The sequence below is a fragment of the Gorilla gorilla genome, chromosome 11, assembly GCF_029281585.2.
Source record: "Gorilla gorilla gorilla isolate KB3781 chromosome 11, NHGRI_mGorGor1-v2.1_pri, whole genome shotgun sequence".
Lineage (NCBI taxonomy): Eukaryota > Metazoa > Chordata > Mammalia > Primates > Hominidae > Gorilla > Gorilla gorilla.
Window position 1 is genome coordinate 62,095,726 of NC_073235.2, and position 22,702 is coordinate 62,118,427.

A 22,702-nucleotide genomic window follows, 5' to 3' on the forward strand; every position below is an offset into this window, starting at 1 on the left:
CGCCTATAATCCCAGCTACTAGAGAGGCTGAGGTAGGAGAATTGCTTGAACCCAGGGGGTGGAGGTTGCAGTGAGCCAAGATCGTGCCACTTCACTCCAGCCTGGGAGAAAGAACAAAACTCCGACTCAAAATAAATAAATAAATAAATAAATAAATAGATTGGATATAAGAATTTAAAAACTTTAAGGCAACAATCAGTGAAAAGACACTTTAACTCAGGGTCCTAAAGCAAAATAATTCCAAAAAGGTGTGCTATTCCCTAATTGCAAAAATGGGGGTGGGCATGGTAGAATGGAAAGAAGCAAATTTTTAGCAATCTCTAGTAGTTCTTCTATTTACAATCTGGACTTTATCAGATTTATTTACGTTTCAAGAGGAAAATAAAAAGTGTAAAACAGCACTTTTAAAAGGCTTCTAACTAGCCTTTAAAAATCATTTTTACATTTAAAATTTTATTTTTTAAACATTTCTTGAGTTGATAAACATATAACATTAAATATGCTTACATTTAATAGTATTTTAAAGCATTCTTATCAGAGTATAAGATCTACATCTCTGTTTCTAGGTTCACTTAAGTAGTATCTGTGAAAACATGTTGTCCACAGTGGGCTGACATGAAATAATATCAAATCTCATTGCCTAAAACTTTTGTAGATGTTACTACCTATGAATAAAAATCACATTATAAACATTTAAAAGTATAACCATTACACAGAAATGAACAGTTCTTTTCCAACTATTAAAAAAGCTCTTTCCTAAAAGCTTTCTAGGCAAATGAACAACTCTGAAGCAAATGAAAATTAAGTTCCAGACTTTTTTTTCTGATCAACAGGCTTCCATTACACACTTACTTCCATTAAAACAGGAGTTGTAATGGGACATGGCAACTACAGGTGAGGAGTTATCTCATTCATTTCAGTTGCTGGGTTTCTTGCTAGTTCCCCAGTCTACTTCTGTTTCTATGGTAACAAAGGTAGGATAAGGAAAACAGAAGGAACACTTTAAGATAACAGCTAAGTGGGGAAAGTCAAAGTATTGAATGGCATATACAGTAATTTAATTTTAAGAAAATAATCTAAAATATAAAAAGAAGGAAATTGCAGTTCATACAACCTTAAAAATACTCAAAGGGAGGACCTTGCCATTCCAATATTTTTTCCTTGATTGTTTTCATGAAAACATATTTAAATTTTACTGATAACTTTTCTAGAAATTTGATTCCACTCCTACTATGGGTGGCCCAAAACTCAAAAAACAAAAACCAGAAATCACCAAATGTCCAGATTCATTTTCCAGCAAAAATCACAGTACTTTAAGTAATGCTTTTTAAAAAATATTCTATCATATTTTGTGATCCTAGTTAGGAATTTACTTTAAACTCTTTCTTTAAAATAATTGATTCTAACATGGCCCTTTAAGCTAAGCAAAGCAGCTACATTCAAGCTCGAGACGAGGCTGGGCAGCAAGGCAAGACGCTATCTCTATAAAAATTTTTAAAATTAGCCAGGCAGGATGGTGGGTGCCTGTATTCTCAGCTACTCAAGAGGTTGAGGCGTGAGGATCTGTTGAGCCTGGGAGGTTGAGGCTGCAGTGAGTCATGGGTGCACCATCAAACTCCAGCCTGGGCAACAGAGTGAGACCTGTCTCAAACAAACAAAAAAACAAAAAAAAAGAAAAAAAAAGAAATAAACCCATCTGTTAATATGAATATTTCATATAGATATACTGCATATCAATAAATTACATACAACGTGTCTGGAATAGAAGTTTCTTCCATAGATTTACTAAGTAATTCTGGGATCATGTTAAGTCTGTAAATATTCAGTATCATGAATTTTAATTATTTATATATTTATTTTTAGAGACAGGGTCTTGCTATATTGCCTACGCTGGTCTTGAACTCCTAGGCTCAAGCCATTCTCCTGCCTCAGCTTCCCAGTGCTGGGATTACAGGCGTGAGCCACTGCACCTGGCCCAATATCATGACTTTAACAGATCTTTTAAACTGCTTGTTCTTTTTCAAGTTGCTCTATGTTCAAATTATCTTCTTTCCTCTTTCACAACATTCTCATTCTAAAAAGAGACTCTGTCTCTCTCTCAACTCTCACCCACTCACTTTGGTGGAAGCAAGCTGCCATGTCAGACACAGCACCATGGAAATGACCATGTGATCAAGAACTAAGTCCTCCCACCAACAGAACAGGGACAAGGAAAAAAGGCATGCCAAGAACTATATGAGCTTGGAAGCAGGTCTTCTAGCCCCAGTTGAGCCTTGCAATGACTGCTGCCCCAACTGATAGCGTGACAGCCACCTCTTGAGAGATCTTAAGCCAAAACCACCTAACTAAGCCACTATGAGATTCCTGAACTACAGAAACTCCAATAACAAATATGTTTTACCCTGTTAAGTTTTGAAATATTTGCTAAACAGAATTAGATAAATTGATAAAGTATCTTATTCATCTCTTTATTCCCTCTCACCCCAACACTGAGTTCCTTGCCTGGAGAAGATACTTAGCAAATAAATGATGAAGCAAAGCCTTAAGATTTGTGATGCAGTTTGGCCAAAACTCATGCCAAATGGGCTTACTCTACTGCTAAGGGAAAACAAAAATTTAAGCCCCCAACTCCATATGAAAACTAAAGTAATAAAAAGAAAATACATGTTCACTTAATAAAACATATGATATGCTAATCTGTACCATCAGAGAACAAAGAGTATGTCCAAAATCTATATTTCCACCTTTAAATCTATCATTATTTTCCTCAGTGATCATGCAAACTTTGAGCAAATCTCTGTATTTTATCTTTGTAGAATCTGGAATGTACTTCTATGTATTCCATCAGTTGAAATCTTACCCCTCTTAGGATAATGTTCCTGCGAGGAAAAATTATGGAAGACTTTAACAAAGGGAAAAAAAAAGATTATGTCCTATCTAGGGCATCATACCAAGTTATCCGTCCCTTTCACTATCCTTTTTGTTTTGGGGGTTGCTTTTTGTGGTAAAATACACATACCAGTAGTCCCCACTTATCCACATTTTCACTGTGAGGCTTCAGTTACGAGCAGTTGGCCAACGTCCAAAAATATTAAAAAGAAAATTTTAGGAATCAACAATTCACAAGTTTTAAATTGTGTGCCATTTTGAGTGGCATGATGAAATTTCATGCCTTCCCCCTCAATCCTGCCTGGGACACAAATCATCCCTTTGTCCAGCATATCCACTCTATAAACGCTACCTGCCTGTTAGTCACCTAATAGTTGTCTAGCTATTAGATTGACAAAACATAGTCATCCACTGGGGGTTAGGCAGCATCCACTGAGTGTCTTGGAACGTATCTCCTCAGGGACAAGGCAGGGACTACTGTAATATAAAATTTGCCATTTTTGCCAGTTTTTTAAAAAGCCTACATTCTCCTATCCAAGTACTAACCAGGCCTGTCCCTGCTTTGCTTTAGAAATTAGAGATCGGGCACATACTTTAACCATTTTTAAGTGTACAATTAGCTGGCATTAAGTTCATTCACAACACTGTGCAACCTCCACCACTATCCATTTCCAGGCCTTTCAATTCTCTTTGAACTAAATTCTCAGACAATAAAAACACTGAACTTCTAATATTCTGCATGTGCATTAAAAAACAAAAAGTAGGCCGGGCGCGGTGGCTCACGCCTGTAATCCCAGCACTTTGGGAGGCCGAGGCAGGCGGCCTACCTTGTGGTCAGGGGATCGAGACCATCCTGGCTAACACGGTGAAACCCCGTCTCTACTAAAAATACAAAAAAATTAGCCAGGCGTGGTAGTGGGAGCCTGCAGTCCCAGCTACTCCGGAGGCTAAGGCAGGAGAATGGCATGAACCCGGGAGGCGGAGCTTGCAGTGAGCTGAGATCGCGCCACCGTGCTCCAGCCTGGGCAACAGAGCGAGACTCCGTCTCAAAAAAAAAAAAAAAAAAAAAAAGTAATTAGAAAAACTAAGTATTTTAGTTTTTAATCTTAAGAACCCAAGTTTACAAAAGAAAGGTAAATCTTTGGCAAACGGGACTAATTTAATAAATTCTAATTTAAAAAATTTATGGCTTTAACCAATCGGACAAGCTAGCATTAATCCTTAAAGTTTACAACATGAAACAGATAAATTCCCATGTTCAAGTAAGTTGAGTCATTATTTTGACAGTTTTTTTTTTTCTTGACATGTTATCTTGCTTAGTTGCCCAGGATGGAGTGCAGTGGCGTGATTATGGCTTGCTGCAGCCTCCGCCTCACAGGCTCCAGGGATCCTCCCAGCTCAGTCTCCCAAGCGGCTGGGACTACAGGCACGTGCCAACATACCCAGTGAATTTTTTGTAGTTTTTGTAGAGACAGGGCTTCACCATGTTGCCCAGGCTGGTCTCAAACTCCTAAGCTCAAGCTGTTTGCCTGCCTTAGCCTCCCAAAGTGCTGAGATTACAGGCCCAAGCCACCGGGCATGGCCCAACAAATTTTTATTTCAACAGTAAGTATATTTTGCAGCATGGCAGCTTGAAGATAATTTTCAAATCTTTAGGTAGCCTAAAACCTTGGACTGATATTAAATAATTATTCAATGCGTAATAACTTCTAAGCAAAATACTGAAACATTGATTACTATGCATCCTTTTAAACATACACTTTTTTTTTTTTTAAACGGAGTTTTGCTCTTGTTGCCCAGGCTGGAGTGCAATGGCATGACCTCGGCTCACTGCAACCTCCGCCTCCTGGGTTCAAGCGATTCTCCTGCCTCAGCCTCCTGAGTAGCTGGGATCACAGGCATGCACCACCACACCTGGCTAATTTTGTATTTTTAGTAGAGATGGGGTTTCTCCATGTTGGTCAGGCTGGTCTCAAACTCCTGACCTCAGGTGATCTGCCCACCTCGGCCTCCCAAAGTGCTGGGATTACAGGCGAAACATACACTTTTGTTTCTTGTTTTTATATACTAATGACAAGCTGTTTTAGGTCATGTTAGTGGAAATGTCAATTTTTGCCACTTTAAGAGGCGAAAAAGAGGTATGCGTGCTGTAAAAAGTGGTGTTGTGTGTGCTCATGAATTCTACTAGTCTGCTAAAATGCTGGTATATGACACAGTTCTCAATTATTCACCTCCAACTTTTCTCTGTAAAACAGAAATTAGTCACTTCAACTAAAAGTTACAATTAATATGATTCATTGAAATCTGTTATGTAAGTTTAGCCTAAAGCTGCCTCTTTACATATTTTAAATTCAACCTAGAGGTTTCTCTGTACATTCTGAACTATATCTAACAAGCAGAGGTACTAACAGTCCATAGCCCACTCTTGTGCCAGTCACCCAGTTTTGGCATATCAAATGTGGCCAACTGTTCCAACTGTGTTTAACTAAGGCAAATACCAAGCTGTAACCAATCCAGCTATTTCTGTACCTCACTTATGTTTTCTGTATGTCACTTCCTTTTTCTGTCCATAAATCTTCTTCCACCACTTGGCTACGCTGGAGTCTCTGAGCTTACTCTGGCTTGGGAGGCTGCTTGATTCGTGAATTGTTCTTTGCTCAATTAAACACTTAAATAAATTTGGCTGAAGTCTTTCTTTTAACAGACTATACCAGGAGCAACAATGACATGGAATCACAGCTTGGTATGTGCATTTATTTTAAAGGAAAAGGAGTAGTATTGTCCTAAAGAACGGATTCTTGTGCATTTTGGTCTCCTGGCCTCTTTACACTCTTAGGACTTGTTGAAGACTCCAAAAGAGTTTTCATTGTACATAGGTTGTAAGTCTTGATGTTTACCATATTGGAAATTAAGACTCAGAACTATTTTAAGTGCTTATTTACTGTTTCATTTGAAGACAACAATGATTAATATACTGCATTTTAGCAAATTTTAGTATTTTTATAAAAATATGTGTGACACCACAGATCCTGTTAGAAGCACGGCCCTGAAGTTTGTTCAAGAATATAAAAGACAATGAAGGACCTAACCTAGAAAGTAAATTTGTCTTGATTTATAACAGCTAACATAGAAAAGAAGCTACCAAACATTTTATTTGTTTTTTCTCCATTTATTTATTTTTTTCTATTTTTTAATTTTTTATTTCCATAGAGCATTGGGGAACAGGTGAGGTTTGGTTACATGAGTGGTGATCTGTGAGATTTTGGTGCACCCAACACCTGAGCAGTATACACTGCATACAATTTGTAATCTTTTATCCCTCAGCCCCACTTCCTACCTTTTCCCCCTGAATCCCCAAAGTCCACTGTGTCATTCTTATGCCTTTGCATCCTCGTATCATAACTTAGCTCCCACTTATGAGTGAGAACATACGATGTTTGGTTTTCCATTCCTGGGTTACTTCACTTAGAATAATAGTCTCCAATCTTATCCAAGTTGCTGCAAATGCCATTAATTCATATCTTTTTCATATAATGACTTCTTTTCCTCTGGGCAGATACTCAGAAGTGGGATTGCTGGATCAAATGGTTGTTCTACTTTTAGTTCTTTAAGGGATCTCCACACTGTTTTCCATAGTGGTTGTACTAGTTTACATTCCTACCAACAGTGTAGAAGTGTTCACTGTTCACCGCATCCATGCCAACATCTATTATTTTTTGGCTTTTTGATTATGGCCATTCTTGCATGAGTAAGGTGGTATTGCATTGTGGTTTTGATTTGCATTTCCCTGATCAATAGTGATGTTGAGCATTTTTTCATGTTTCTTGGCCACTTGTTTATCTTCTTTTGAGAATTGTCTACTCATGTCCTTAGCCCACTTTTTGATGGGATTGTTTTTTTCTTGCAAATTTGAGTATTTAAAATGTTTGAAACATTTTAAATTTTAGAAAATTTCACTCAACATTGATGGACTTGCTTCCTTAGAATACTAGTTAATTCCTTCATCTTCAATGTGGAAGGCTATTCTATACCTTCTGTGTAAAGTGCCTAAATAGCAGAAATTCTGTATCCTAACAGAATAATTTTCTGTGCTTGAGTTCATTATGTCCTTGATCATCTAAAGAAACAAAAATGAATAGCTTCCTCCTCAGGTATGAAACAGGTAAGGTCTTACCTTTTTAAAATTTTTTTTTGGTGGAGTCTTGCTGGAGTGCAGTGATGTGATGTCAGCTCACTGCGACCTTCGCCTTCCAGGTTCAAGTGATTCTCCTGCCTCAGCATCCCAAGTAACTGGGATTTCAGGCATGTGCCACCACACCCTCAGGTGATCTGCCCGCCTTGGCCTCCCAAAGTGATGGGATTACAGGAGTGAGCCACCTCCTCCAGCCAGGTTTTCCCTTCTATGTGTATGTTTATTGTTACTTTGATTAAGTAAGTAACCAAAGCTTGTTTCTCAGGCAGCCACGACTCTATCTCAATCAAACCCCAAATATCCTAACAACTCTCTATTTGCATTCCCCCAATCAGATCCTAAATACAGAAAAATAAAACTTTCACAATACACTAAATACACTAAACTATCTTTGAGATTTCCCAGAGTGCCTCAATAAGACCACATAGACCTATTCTTTTTTTTTTTTTTTTCTGAGATGGAGTCTCGCTCTGTCACCTAGGCTGGATGCAGTGGCACGATCTCCGTTCACTGCAATCTCTGCCTCCCGGGTTCAAGCGATTCTCCTGCCTCAGCCTCCTGAGTAGCTGGTACTACAGGCGCCTGCCACCATGCCCAGCTCGTTTTTGTATTTTTAGTAGAGACAGGGTTTCACCATATTGGCCAGGCTGGTCTTGAACTCCTGATCTTGTGATCCACCCACCTCAGCCTCCCAAAGTGCTAGGACTACAGGCGTGAGCCACTACGCCTGGCTGACTTATTCTTTCACCTCATAAAAAAAGAGCTGCTGGAAAGAATTGGGTTTACTTGATATGTTACTCTCATAAGAATTGCATGGGAACAGTGTCAAATCAAAAGATATATTTAGCTTTTCCTAGGTTAAGATTATATAGATAACATGTTATTAGTACAAATATTTCAGAAAACTTATATTTTATGAGAAATCCCTGGGAATGTGTCAATGTCTTTACTGTCCATTATAATTTCACTCTTGGGGGAAATACTGATCAAAAACTCAAGAAATAATTACAGGCGGGTGTGGTGGCTCACACCTGTAATCCCAACACTTTGGGAAGCCCAGGTGGGTAGATTACAAGGTCAGGAGTTTGAGACCAGCCCAGCCAAACAGACCAGCCTGGCCAACATGGTGAAGCCCTATTTCTACTAAAAATACAAAAATTAGCCAGGCACCTGTAATCCCAGCTACTCGGGAGGCTGAAGGAGTTGCTTGAACCCAGGAGGCAGAGGTTGCAGTGTGCCAAGATTGAGCCACTGCATTCCAGCCAGGGAGACAAGAGTGAGACTCTGTCACAAAAATAAGTAAGTAAATAAATAAAATATAGCTGTTAACTGGGTGTGGTGGCAAGAGTGAAACTCTGTCTCATAAATAAATAAATACATACATACATACATACATACATACATACATACATACATAAAATACAGCTGTTAACTGAGTGGGGTGGCAAGAGTGAAACTCTGTCTCATAAATACATACATACATACATAAAATATAGCTGTTAACTGGGTGTGGTGGCTCATGCCTGTAATTCTAGCACTTTGGGAGGCCAGGGAGGGAGGATCACTTGAGGACCAGCCTGGCCAACATGGCAAAACCCCATCTCTACTAAAAATACAAAAATTACCTGGGCTTGGGGGCACACGCCTGTAATCCCAGCTACTCAACTTATTGAGCAACTGACGTTTTACCTAGAGTGTCATATTTGAGAACGATGCTCACTTAAACAGGTACAAGTTACTTTTAAGGAACTAATGTTGACTTTACGAGCCCTCCCTGGAAAACTAGCCTGGTCCCTGTCTTACAGGGACTCAGCCTTTTAGGTGATAAGGAAGATCACTTTCTGGCAGGCCACACAAACTGAAGAAATCTGAGGGACTGCCGAGCGCGGTGGCTCAAGCCTGTAATCCCAGCACTTTGGAAGGCCGAGGCAGGCGGATTACCTGAGGCTGGGAGTTTGAGACCAGCCTGACCAACATGGAGAAACCCCGTCTCTACTAAAAAGACAAATTTAGCCAGGTGTGGCGGTGCATGCCTGTGATCCCAGCTACTCAGGAGGCTGAGGCAGGAGAATCGCTTGAACCTGGGAGGTGGAGGTTGCTGTGAGCTGACATTGTGCCATTGCACTCCAGCCTGGGCAACAAGAGGGAAACTCTGTCTCAAAAAAAAAAAAAAGAAAAAAGAAAAAAAGAAATCTGGGGCCTGGCGTGGTGGCTCACGCCTGTAATCCCAGCAGTTTGTGAGGCCGAGGCGGGCGGATCACAAGGTTAGGAGATTGAGGCCATCCTGGCTAACACGGTGAAACCCCATCTCTACTAAAAATACAAAAAATTAGCCAGGCATGGTAGCGGGAGCCTGTAGTCCCAGCTACTTGGGAGGCTGAGGCAGGAGAATGGCGTGAACCCGTGAGGTGGAGTCTGCAGTGAGCTCAGATCGCGCCACTGCACTCCAGCCTGGGCGACAGAGCGAGACTCCTTCTCAAAAAAAAAAAAAAAAAAAAGAAAAAGAAAGAAAGAAAGAAATCTGAGGGATAATTGGGGGTACTATAGTAGGTAAAATCTGGTAGAATGTCCCAGGCTTGCTTTCTAGCCTGAGGAGAGGAAATATCAGTAATTTTTAAATGTCCTAGCTCAGATTCCTTAGAAAAAGTTCGAAAGTTAATTTTGTAGCTTTAGTAGTTGTACATAGTGCATAGGCTCAAGGATACGCACAAGTTAACTCAAGGAAGCCTGTGTAGTTAATATTTTTGCACACCTATGTAAATAAGCCATAGCTCATGAGACCAGCCTTTTGGGGGTGATCAGGAAAAATCTTTAAGATAATTATTGTATGATCACATTGCTACAAAATCTTACCAGAACCATTCCTGCCAAACAATTCAGAAACAAATATAATTCCCTAACAAATTTAGGAATATATGATTATCCATAAAAATCAGGAATATACAAATTAAAATAATAATATTCCCACTGTTAAAAAAACGAAAAAATATTCTCAACTTCCAATTGCAAGAGTATACAAAATGATACTAATTCTTCTGAGGGGGATTTTTGTGGATATGTGAAAAGAGCCTTTAAAATCTGAATAACATACATTCACATGATCTTGTCCCGAAATCCACCAAACAGGACAAAAAGGACCAAAATTAGTGTGGGAACCAGGGAAAATACCAGTACTATTTTAATAAGACTGATTCTATATGCATATGCCCTAAGAGGGCAAGGTTCACAATTTAGTAAGTAACAGAATATTCAGAAATGTCCTAACCCATAACTTTCATAGTTGCCGTTTAGAATCATGGGGGGCCTATAAAGAGAAGTGGGGGGAATCACAGATCTTGGGACACATGTTCGCAGAGCAGAAAATAATCGAGCTACTTTTTTGGCCTCATCGTTTTTATTTTTCTCAACCTTTCATTAGAGTTGAGGAGACAGCTTTGAAGGTGAGGATCAAATCTGACTAAGCAGACAAAAGCTCTGACTCATCACACAAAACTCATAATCCACAGGATTACAGAGAGTCATTCTCTCCCTCCTCCCACTCACATCTTCAGGTGTGCCAAGTTCTCCCTAAAGCAGGGAAACTGCTAAAATCGAAGTTCCACCCTCACATATAGAACAACAGCAAAGATCTCAAGAGACTCAGAGAAAAAGTTCTAGGAAAAAATATATGGAAACTATACTTCCTGTTGCCTAGCTCTTCTTGCCCCTTATTCCAAATATTTAAAATGATCAACATCTATACCTGTAGCACAAATCATAAAACAAGGAACCAAAAAAAACCCCTTCAACAACACTGAGGTAAACAAGCATTACCAGTTTCCCAAGCATTTAATAAAATTCAACTTCCTTTCCTGATTTTTAAAAAGTCTAAAGAATCACTTGCACCTGGGAGGTCAAGGCTGCAGTGAGCCTAGATTGTGCCACTGCACTCCAGAATGGGTGACAGAGTGATACCCTGTCTCAAAAGAAAAAAAAAAAATAGAAATAGATGCATGCTTGCTTAACATGATCCCAGCTTAACATGCTTAACATGTGCTGGGATTACAGGCATGAGCCACCGCACCCAGCCTTTTTTTATTTTGAGACGGAGTTTCGCTCCTGTCGCCCAGGCTGGAGTACAATGGCACAATCTCGGCTCACTGCAACCTCTGCCTCCCAGGTTCAAGTGATTCTCCTGCCTCAGCCTCCCGAGTAGCTGGAATTACAGGCACCTGCCATCACACCTGCTCATAGTGGCTCACAAGAGTCAACTGATAATTCTTGGGAATTCTTGAAATCTAGTTGTTAAAAACAATCATTATTAATTAAATTATATAAACTTACAGTCAATAAATTATAATAGGGTAATAAACACTCAAAACATCACTTCCTAATTATTTTGCATTTTATTATTTATGCTGTAGGAAGTTATTTACATCTATAGTATGGTTATGATGAAAATACTATACAATGATTGTACAACTACATTTCTCAACTTTGTTCAATGGCATTAAGTTGTAGGATTGAAACAGGCCATGGCGGCAGTTTTTACACAAGCAAAAGACACTACAAATCAAGGCTCTCTTTGCCACATATACAAACCAGTTAATATTTTCCAGAATACCATAAAATATTCATATTCTTTGACCCAGCAATTCAAGCTGTAAGAATGAATCCTACAGAAATAACTTAGAATAAAAAAAGCTGAGGGATGTTTGATGATATTTCATCCCATCATATAATAACATAAAGTGAGGCTAGGCATTGTGGCTCACACCTATAATCCCAACACTTTGGAAGGCTGAGGAGGGTGGACTGCTTCAGGCCGGGAGTTCAAGACCAGCCAGGTCAATATAGTGAAACCCAATGTCTAATAAAAATACAATAATTAGCCGGGCATGGTGGCATGTGCCACTAGTCCCAGCTACTTGGGAGGCTGAGGCAGGGGAATTGCTTGAAACCAGCAGGCGGAGGTTGCAGTGAGCCAAGATCGCACCACTGCACTCCAGCATAGGCAACAGAGCGAGACTCCGTCTCAAAAATACAAAAACAAAAACAAAAAACTTAAATGCCCTAAGATTGGATAAATTATTATGCAGCCTTTTAAAGTACTTAATGACAAGAGAAAATGCTCATGATATAATCCAAATAATTAAGAGCTAATAAACAACGTAGAATGCAAAAACTACGTAACAGCTACTTCGTAAAAATACATACATTTTAAAAATGGAAATTAAAACTTGTTTTATTTAAAATGCTGTAAGGAGGCATTTCTGTTAGAAGAAATGCTAATATTTGGAACTAGGACTCTCTGAAATTTCTTTCCTCAAGCTCCAATTTCACCACTATGCATTCCCACATTTTTTCTTTCCCTCTCGTTACAATGAAAGAGTATCCCTCGTTCTAGTTCGTGATAATCAGTCTAACATGGATCTGGAGCCCATTTCTTCCCATTTCTTACAGAATCTCTGAATTATATCCTCTGCCCCTGTATCTTCATTCACCCTGTTAAAAAAAAAAATCATCTTCCTATATTTCCTTCCCAGAAACTACCAAATTTCTTTTCCTCCTCCTTACAAAAAAAAAACAAAACAAAACCCCAAAACTATTTAAACATGTTTCCATTTCTATAGCTTTAATCCAAACCACTCCACTGAAACTATTAATGCCAAGGTCACTAATGTCCTTGTCACTTAATCCAGTGGATTATTTTAGTTCTTTCTTAGGTAATACCACAGACGCATTTCACTCTATGGCCACTCCTGTCATTTTCATCTTTTGCAGGAATAGGTTCATGACACTAACCTGCTGTTTCATTAATGAACACCTTCATTTCAGTAAATATTTCATTTCAACATAAAACAAACTAATAATGCATATAGTAGCCTGTGAATAATAGAATTTTGAACATTTGAAATTTTTATCTTAATGCTTTTCTGTATTTTTAAAAACTTTTATTAATATTTTATAGTGAAGAAATACACTTTTAATTTTAAAGAAGAAAAGTCAAAGGACAATGAATATGATTAACTGTAAGAAGGAATAAGTGGCAAGTTGTACAGCTGCACATACCCTTTTAACATAAACAGGCAAACGACACAAATATGATATGGGAATTTATTTGTTTTAATTCCAAGTTATATTCTCAAATAGTTTTTTTCCCTTTCTTATACATGTATTTTATATTTTATTTTATTTTTAGAGGCAGGAGTCTTACTATGTTGCTCTGGCTGGTCTCACACTCCTGGCCTCCAGCAATGTTCCCACCTCAGCCTCCCGAGTAGCTGGGATTACAGGTGTGAATCATCATGCCCAGCTATTTTTAATTTACACATAATAATTGTACATATTTGTAGAGTACAATATTTTGATACTCAAATAGTTTTAATTTAGGCATCTAAAATGTAATCGAATTACTTACCAGTATGATAAGCCTGCCTTATCAAAGAAGCATAGTTTGAATACTCTCAATATATTTAATAAAATTAGTATTTTTTCAAAAGATTCCTGTCACAAGAGGTTGAAACAAAATTACAACCAAAACATGATAATGCTTTAAAAAACTGACCTTTAGTTATCTAGCTCAACATTCCTTATAATAGAAGTTTTAGAGAACACAATATCACATGAAAATATGGTATAGATAAATGTTGATGGGAAGGTGGGCCTTAACATAGGCATAAAAGGACAGTTTTACTAGCAGAAAGGAATGCAGAATCATTAAATGTCAAAAAATTAAAAATATGAGAAATAACTATAAAAAGTTTGGTGAGGAGGGCATTTTTCAGCTTAAAAGTAGGAAAATTATTGTTAAATCTAAAGAATTGAAAAGTTAATATATTTTGTGTGTGTGTGTGTGTGTGTGTGTGCACGCGCGCGCGCTAGGAGAGAGAGAGAGAGAGAGACAGGATCACACTCTGTTACCCAGGCTGGAGTGTGTGCATGCACAGGAGAGAGAAACAGAGAGAGACAGAGACAGGATCTCACTCTGTTACACAGGCTGGAGTGCAATAATAGCTCATTGCAGCCTTGAGCTCCTGGGTTCGAGCAATCCTTCCACTTCAGCCTCCCAAGTAGCCAGGACTACGGGTGCATGCCACCACACCCAGCTGATTTTTTTTTTTTTAATTTTGTGTAGAGACCAAGATCTTGCTATGTTGACCAGGCTGATCTTAAACTCCTAGCCTCAAGTGATCCTCCCATTTTGGCCTCCCAAAGTGCTGGCATTACAGGTGTGAGGCACTGCGCCTGGCTTGATAAGTGATTTTTATTTATTTCCATGGGTAGCTGTAGGATTACTTTTAGCTCACTTTTAAAGTGCTGAGATTATAAATATAGAAATAAACATGTATTTTTACCCAAGTACATGTAATTAATTTAGTTGGTACCTGCAATATATTAAATGCTACTTGGAACAAATAAAATATTTGCAAAAATAATCTATTTCACAAAAGGTGGCTCATATTAAAATGCAAAAGGTCAAATTCAAGGTACTATGTCATAGAACACTTCATTATAAAAAAAAAACAGCTGGGTCCAGTGGTGCTTGCCTGTAGTCCCAGCTACTCAGGAGGCTAAGATGGGAGGATCTCTTGTGCCCAGTTCAGTCCAGTCTGGGCAACAGAGCAAGACCCTGTCTCTAAAAAATTAATAATAATAAAAATTTAAAAACAGTAAACTTCTGGTCACATTCAATTTAGCTTTTCTTCCCAGGCATGCCTTATTCCTACCTTCCCATTTCACACACAGTACGAAAACATTTTCACGTTCTTTAAAACAATTCTTCTCTTTTGTGAGTTTTGGCAAGTGTACCTACAAACAGGCTTCCTGCAGCGGGAAGTGCAAAGAGAGCTTTTATCTAACTGTCTAAAGTTATTACATGTTCTCTTCCTGGACCAAGTGTTTACTATTCACACTGCCCTTCCCTAACCCTTCAACTTTTTACTTCAAATCCCCAAGGCATGATTACAGATAAGAGTTATTTTCCCAACAAGCTGCAGAAAATATTAATGACAAGGCACAGAAATTTAATGCTAAAATACTTATACTACTATGGACAAAATCTTGATATGTTCCAAAAGGACTTGATTACATAACAATGCTCCACTCTGACTGCATTTAGAAACCTTATTTAAAATTGTCTCCCTTTTTATTGTTTCTGCCCAAACCCTAAGAACACTTAACTTTGGCTCCAAAGTAACCCCTCTTTTAAAATAAAGAGATTTGACCCACAACTCTGTCAGTTAATGTTGTCTTGCAGAGCCTGTTTTTCTCAGCATGCTGCACTAACAACCCAGAAACGAAGAAAAGGTCATTTTGTGACTTATACGCGGCTCCTGATTTTTTCAAATGTTGAAGATAGGTTTTGGTGCTTCCTATGTCATCACAATGGTTTATGTTAACAGTAATACATTACCCAAAGATCAGAAGCATGTTTCAACAACCATGTCATCATAGAAACCAGAAAAGATAGTAAGTATGGCTTTGAACTAAACTTAGACACTAGATAACCTTTTATTTCCACTGTTTTCCATCTTTAATTTACCTCAAAACTTATCCTTGTACAAGATAAAAAATGGTTACATAAAAGTTTTAAGGTTTTCTTATGACAAATCTCTTGCAAGTAAATGTTCATCACAATACTGCAAATAAAACACATTTCATTAATATGCAATAATAATAAATTTCATTATTATTATGATGTAGTAATAATGAAGTTAGGAAAAGACTAACTACTAAAATTTATTGTCCTTGGCCAAGACATTATGTAAAAGATCTTTCATACATTTGTGTTTTGAAAATTTTTAAAATCTTTCCTTTTTCATACTCTTTTTTAGTGGGATTTCTATTTTTTTTTTTTTTTTTTGAGACGGAGTCTCACTCTGTCACCCAAGCTAGAGTGCAGTGGTACTATCTCAGCTCACTGCAACCTCTGCCTCAAAAAAAATAATTTTTATATTTTTAGTAGAGACAGGGTTTCACCATGTTGACCAGGCTGGTCTCAAACTCCTGGCCTCAAGTGATCTGCCTGTCTCGGCCTCCCAAAGTGCTGGGATTACAGGCATGAGCCACCGCGCCTGGCCCTCCTTTTTGTCCTTATGGATATGCCCGTTACTGGCAGTCCAGCAGTCTGCTTGTCTTCTGCATTCATCCGAAGGAACTAAAAGAAGTAAAAGTGTTTTTTGAGCTAGAGCCATCATCATGGAGAAAAGGGATACACATATATCACCCTCTGCTCTCTACTCAATGTTCTTAGCAGGGGGGATCATGCATTAGGTTTCCAGAAAAACTGTTCACAAAAGCATAGGAAAAGAACCAAGGAAAAGGGAGGGGTTCTGGTTAATCTCAAAACAGAAGATTTGAATACCTCTAACCAGAAAGGGTAGTTTTGTCAGTTTTAACCCGGCCTTCACAAATAAGCCTATCATTGAAATGGAGGATTTGAAACTGATTAACCCATCTTCTCCAGAAAAAGCCAAGCAGTCAATTTTGAAAGCAATGGAGGAAAGGAAGGATCCCATGACATTTTCTTTTCCTTCTAGTGGAAGAGGTATGGGTTGGGGTGACCTTGAAAAGGCAGAACCATCCCAGATGTCAAATGGACTGGCTCTAATATAGAGCTCTAGCTCTATATTTGTTCTATAATAGGCTTATGCAGTCCTTCTTTTCTTGGATCTTTTCTTCCTGATCTGTGAATATTCAAAATTTAATTGTTCTTGATCTAGTTCAATGCAACCTAAATCGAAGGGCCTTTTCTAATTATTCCAATGAGAAGCCATCTCTCTCCTACTATGAACTTCCATAAATTGTTATCCATAGCTCTCCCAGAGCATGCTTGGAGATAGCATTCAATAAAAGCTTAAAGAATGAAGGTAGATGCCTCCTCCTTTTCCTATTATTAATACTAGAATAATACAAGTGTATCAAATATGTGCAATTCTGTGGTGGATGTCACTGAGTCACTTTACTTTTGCAAACAACGTCTAAATGTTTTGTTTTGCTGGGTTACTAATACAGTATAGAAAAATTCAGTCAGGCCAGGCGTGGTGGTTCATGCCTATAATCCCAGCACTTTGAGAGGCCAAGGTGCGCAGATTGTTTGAGTCCAGGAGTTCAAGAGTAACCTGGGAAACATGCTAAAACCCCGTCTCTACAAAAATACAAAAATTAGCCAGGCATGGCGGCGTAAGCCTGTAGTCCCAGCTACTTGGCGGACTGAGGCGGTGGGGATCCCTTGAGCTCAGGAGGTTGAGGCTGCAGTAAACTGGGATCGTGCCACTGCACTCCAGCCTGGACAACAGAGTGAGACCCTGTCTCCAAAAAAATAAAAAGTAAAAATAAAAATTCAGTCCATTAACTCACCCTTCTTCTTTTCTAAATATAATTATGTAATAAGAACCAGAAAAGGCAGACAAATAAAATCCCAAACCTGCATTTTAGTCAAAAACTAAGAACCCCTCTTCATCAAGAAGTGGAGAAGGCAGGGAAAACCAGATTTGTTTGAATTTTCCTTCCTTTATTCTGTGATGAGATGCTAAAGAGCAGAGATATAAATGAAAGGACAATAGTCAAAAGGGAGTGAAGAAGACATAAAATAATTTACAAAATGCCTGATATAATCTCAAATAATGGAAAGTTAACTAATTATAGTTATGATCCTATGCAACTCAAAACTAAAACACAATGCATCATCCTTTAATAACCTTTGGATTTATTGTTTAAAAAAAAGTACAGCCTACTATCAGCTGGATTAAATTTGGCCATATATTCTGTTATATTACAAACCTATCCAGCCATTTGTGAAGCCAAGAAAGAGTAAAATGCACTCTTAGGACTGGTACTCAACCTTGAAGTGCTGAGAGCTACTTCATCATCTAGTGTGGGGACAAACACATACATGCACATGTGAGCCTAACACCATGTGTGGAAACGCATCATTGTAAATCACTCAGGTATTCACTTATTTTAATATACACAAATCAAAGCACAGCTCCCTGTGATTCCTAAAAGGAGAGCTGAAATAGCATTTAACATTTTCTCCTCCCACCCTTCTCACTAAAAGCTTGAGATACAAAGGTGTTCTCCTCTTTCCTTACAGTTATTACTGACAACATGCAGGAAACTATTATAGCTGGCCTAACTTACCAATACCATCTAAATACTGTAAGAGCATACCTGTGCTTAATATTCCAGAAGTGACTCAAAAAGCAAAAGAGACTCCTTATTAGATTCCTTCTAAAAAACTAGAGTAACTCTATAGTTTTAGGATTAGCATTATTCTAATCCAGTTATAAAGTCATGCCAATTTTCCCTTCTATCTTGCTTTACACCACCACTCATAAGCTAAAAGTATTATACTACTTTTCTACATATTAGATGACATTGTTTTAGGCTAATTAATCACAATCCACTGTTAATGTTGTTTCCCAAAACTACGTATAACTAGTAAAATATCATTAGCAATATTTTCAAATCCAGGATAATTCTGTTACTGATCTATGGACAAAATCATAAAACACATATTCCAAAAATTACAATAGTTGTATAATCTAGGTTTGTTTGGTTGATTCTGGCCGTGAATAACTATATGACAGGTAAGACATGACCTTTTACACTTGTTTCCTTCAAAGCTTCTTCATTTTATACAGCATTAAGTTTAAATTAAATATTTAAAATTGAACCAGTTCTGTGTTGCACACACAGCTAAAATGAAGAGCTTCTGTAGCAGCAGTGACCAGATTTTAAATGCAGGTAGATCAATAATAAAAAAAAAAAAATCACCAAGCACAGGCTCCATGTGAGTGCAATGGTTTATAATAGCTTGCAAATGACTATGTGCTTGCTGTAACCAGCTGTTCTTAAATTATGAATATGCAACCAATTCATGTTAAAGCCAAATCCCAGCACTATTTCTACAGAGAAATCCCAGTAGTTTTGCTTGTTCTACATGTTAGCTCTGTTAAGGATACAAATAGCAGTAAGCTTCTGAACAAATAGGACCGAACTATTGGCATTTCATGCACTAGGTCCATTATCACAGCAGGCAATGTCAATCATTGGTACATTCCTATAACAGCTCAGGCAATATGACAATGATCTCGTAGGAAAAAAAATCAAAATCTCTGCAGCATACTTAAAGTCCTTCTGACAACCTAATGCTTTCTTACTACAGCCAATCAGATTGTCAGACCTGACCTACTAGAAGACTTTCACCAAGCTTGAAACATTTAAAAACATCAATCATAAAAACAAAGACAGGACACTGAATTATACAGTATTAACCTCTAGGGTTTGCATACAAAGACCTTAGATTTATTTATGTCCTAGCGAGTTAAGAGCTTCAGTACACTGTTCTTTACACCAAACTGACTGCCAATTTGATGAACCTCTCTGCCCTCAGCAGGAGTGCACCGTCTTTGATTAATGAGTGCATGTTTGTGGAAAAGTGTTAAGAGGAGAAAACAGGAAAAAACACCCAATTATGTCTACACATAGCTGAAGTACCAACCCAAGAATTATCTTCAAACCAAATGCTCCTTTTTCTTATATACCATGCACACATGTGCACAACACAAAATTAGTAAAGGTTCTTATCTATGTTGCCGTCATTATTATTATCCCCAATATGCAATAGTTTTTATTTGAATGAAAGGCATTCAAAAGCCAAAGTACAAGTTGAATTTTATAAATTATAAAAACTATTTTTAAAGCGTTATCTTTTAAAACAAATTGAAATACTCTTACCTTATATAGTAAAAATTTAAGTATGTGGAATAAAAACTATATTTTCACCTCATATTCTTATAAAACCCTATTAAGGTTAAAAACTCAATGTTTAACTGTAAATATCCATACTTTTAAATATTTTACATTTCAAACTCTATTATGACTGCCACAAATCAAATAGCACTCAAAATACATTTAAAAGTCATATATATTCATTTACTTTTCCTGTTTTCAATAAACATGTGGCCAATATTTTATAACTCAATATGCAGTTGAAAATGAATTAAATATATTTATTACCCATAATTTCATACTTAATACAGTCAACACAAAAAACTGTAAATCAAAGTTTGAACTTTTAAAATGACCTTTCTATTGAGAATTACCTTCCTTTAAAAAATCTGATGCCTGAAAATTCCTACTTAAACTACAGGATGTTTATGTGTAGTACAATTAAGACTATATTATCTCTAAAAATAAACTAAGCATCAGGAGTCCTTTAAAAAAAAGTTCACATTTCATACGCAATTCAATGTTCCTTAATTTGATTTATATGAATATCTACCTCAACAAAAATATGTTATGAGTAAATACATTTCTTAAATATTGAGTCATAGTCAAAGGTAACAGAATGATTTTCTTTTTAAGGAGTTGTATGGCTACTATGTAAAAAGGGTTGAGAAAGCATAATGTCTGAATATAAATCTTAGCTTTAGTCAGTAATGTACAACCTATTTAAAAGGAAAGGGTCCCTATAAACTTTGATTTCAGGAAATCATCATTCTGGAATCAATGGCATAAGTGTTAAAAATTTATATTTTAGAGGAAGTTTTGAGCAAATTATATATTCTAATCAATTTCATATTTTAAGTATTTATTTTTGTAATGGCAAATTATTTTAAGTGTTACAAATTTTATGCTCTTTGAAGAATTATTTAAATGCCTAATACACCTAAAGACCTACAAATTAAAAGTCAATAAATATTGGGACTAGAAAAATTCTCTTAACATAGTAATAAATAAACTATATTATATCCTTAAATCTTATTTACATGAATTTTTTTAATGGATTTTTCTGTGTTGGGATTATCACTTTTCATTCTTCTTCTTTTCTCCCTCCCATTTCCTCTACCACCAAAAAACACCATGCAAATAATTGAAAAAGTAGAATATATGTAGGCATCAATGGGATGACACCATTTTAGTATCACATATTTAGTATGACACCATTTTAGTATCACATATTTAGTATCACACATTTTAGTATGATAGCTGAAACTATCAATAAAAGTTATAACAATAAAAATATAATTTCAATTTTTAAAAATCATTAAATGTCTACTAGTAAGTTATTTTAGATCATAGTTTGTATGAATTTTTAAATAACATTTTAGCCTCATTATAAAGAAAAATTAAATACAAAACTGCCTCTTTCCCCAATAATTATTTCTTTTCTTTTCTGATTACTTCCTAGAACAAAAGTTTAAAGAAACAGCCAAATGGATTAACATTTATTAAATAAGGCAACAGTATTTTTAAAACTTCATGGTACAAAATACTTAATTTTATGTAACCAAAAAAACTCTTAAAATACCTAACTAGGTAACTTAATTAATCCCCCAGGAAATCAAATATATTAATAATCACTAAAACTTGATGACATAATTCCTCTTAAGGGTCAAAATCACCATATTACTTTGTGCTAAATCATATTTCTTCTTTTGGTAGTTCTACTCAGAAACTACAACTTAAGATCCCTTCTCTGAGAAACCTTTAAACCTAAAAGTAATCAAGTTCCAAAATATACTTTCACTAATTCAAGGAGATAAGACAGAAATCCTGAACTTTCATGCAACTGTGATATCCTACATCTTGTATAGTAACACAAAAGTAGCAACAAAGACATTAACAATTGCAGTTCAAGCTGGGAATGACTGTTCTGTTTCAATTCAATGACACCACTAATGGCTTCTTAGCAGCTCCATGAAATCAACCAGCTGTCAAGTTGATGCATCAGAAGGAACAGTTATGCACTCCCATAAGAAAAAGCAACACATCAGGATGTTTGGCAAAACATCTGCTCCTTTACACTGCAGTTCTATAATAAACATGCAAACAAAGAAATGGGAGAAAGGGCAACAGAATTAAAATTCTAAGGTTTCCATTACAGTCTTATGTGCATTTTAAATGAATGGCTTATAAAAAATAAAAACAAATTTCTACCAAGTTGAATACTTTAAGCTATTCCCAATTTTTTGAAAATGCTAAATATAATTACTCAGAGACTCTTCTAGAAAGAAAAAACTGCATAAGAATCCATCTATTCTAAAAATTGTAAATAAACAATATTCAAGTAAAATCAGTATCATAATGTTATGTACAAAACTCAAAAATTAAAACTAAAATATATCCTTCCTTCATTTAATAAGTATTTCATAAATGATGCCAGCAGTATTCCAATAAATGCATTTCCAAGACTGAAGAGTTTAGAAGTATTTTTTCATTAGTGTTTGTAAGAGTAAATGGTACTACAATTCGGCACTAGTTTAACATGTGAGAACAGTGAAGCTACTATTATCTGGATTTTAAAATATGTACCCATTCCTATTTCTCCCCAACCATTATAAGAACACAATATTAAGTTCTCATAAATAACTTTGTATTTTTAAAGCATACAATCTGATTTCCAAAAAAAAAAAAAAGACTCTTCATCATCATCGTAGGCTTAAAATAATTTTAAATTCAACCACTTGTTTCAAATACTTGTAAAAATTACTTTTTTCTATCTGAACCATACGAGTGTCTTAATGTTGTCCAAATTACTGATTATGCAGCAGAGTGACAATAATATGTACAGTGTTTACAATAGGTGTGAGACATCAAATGTACTTAACTACCATTTTCTTAAACTGCTTA

At 36.6% G+C, this 22,702-nt stretch overlaps 1 protein-coding gene across 13 annotated transcripts in view; it reads right to left on the minus strand.

Moving 5' to 3' along the window:
* Window positions 1-22,702, minus strand: part of BAZ2B (bromodomain adjacent to zinc finger domain 2B) — a 403,884-nt gene that overhangs the window by 282,221 nt on the left and 98,961 nt on the right. For 2 of the 13 annotated variants that reach the window (XM_055379032.2, XM_055379027.2), the window contains exon 1: window positions 853-1,232. The exons of the other annotated variants lie outside the window; for them this stretch is intronic. The gene's annotated coding sequence lies outside the window, so the exon portion shown is untranslated. Of the gene's footprint in view, window positions 1-852; window positions 1,233-22,702 lie in introns of those variants that run through there. 13 annotated transcript variants of the gene reach the window in all.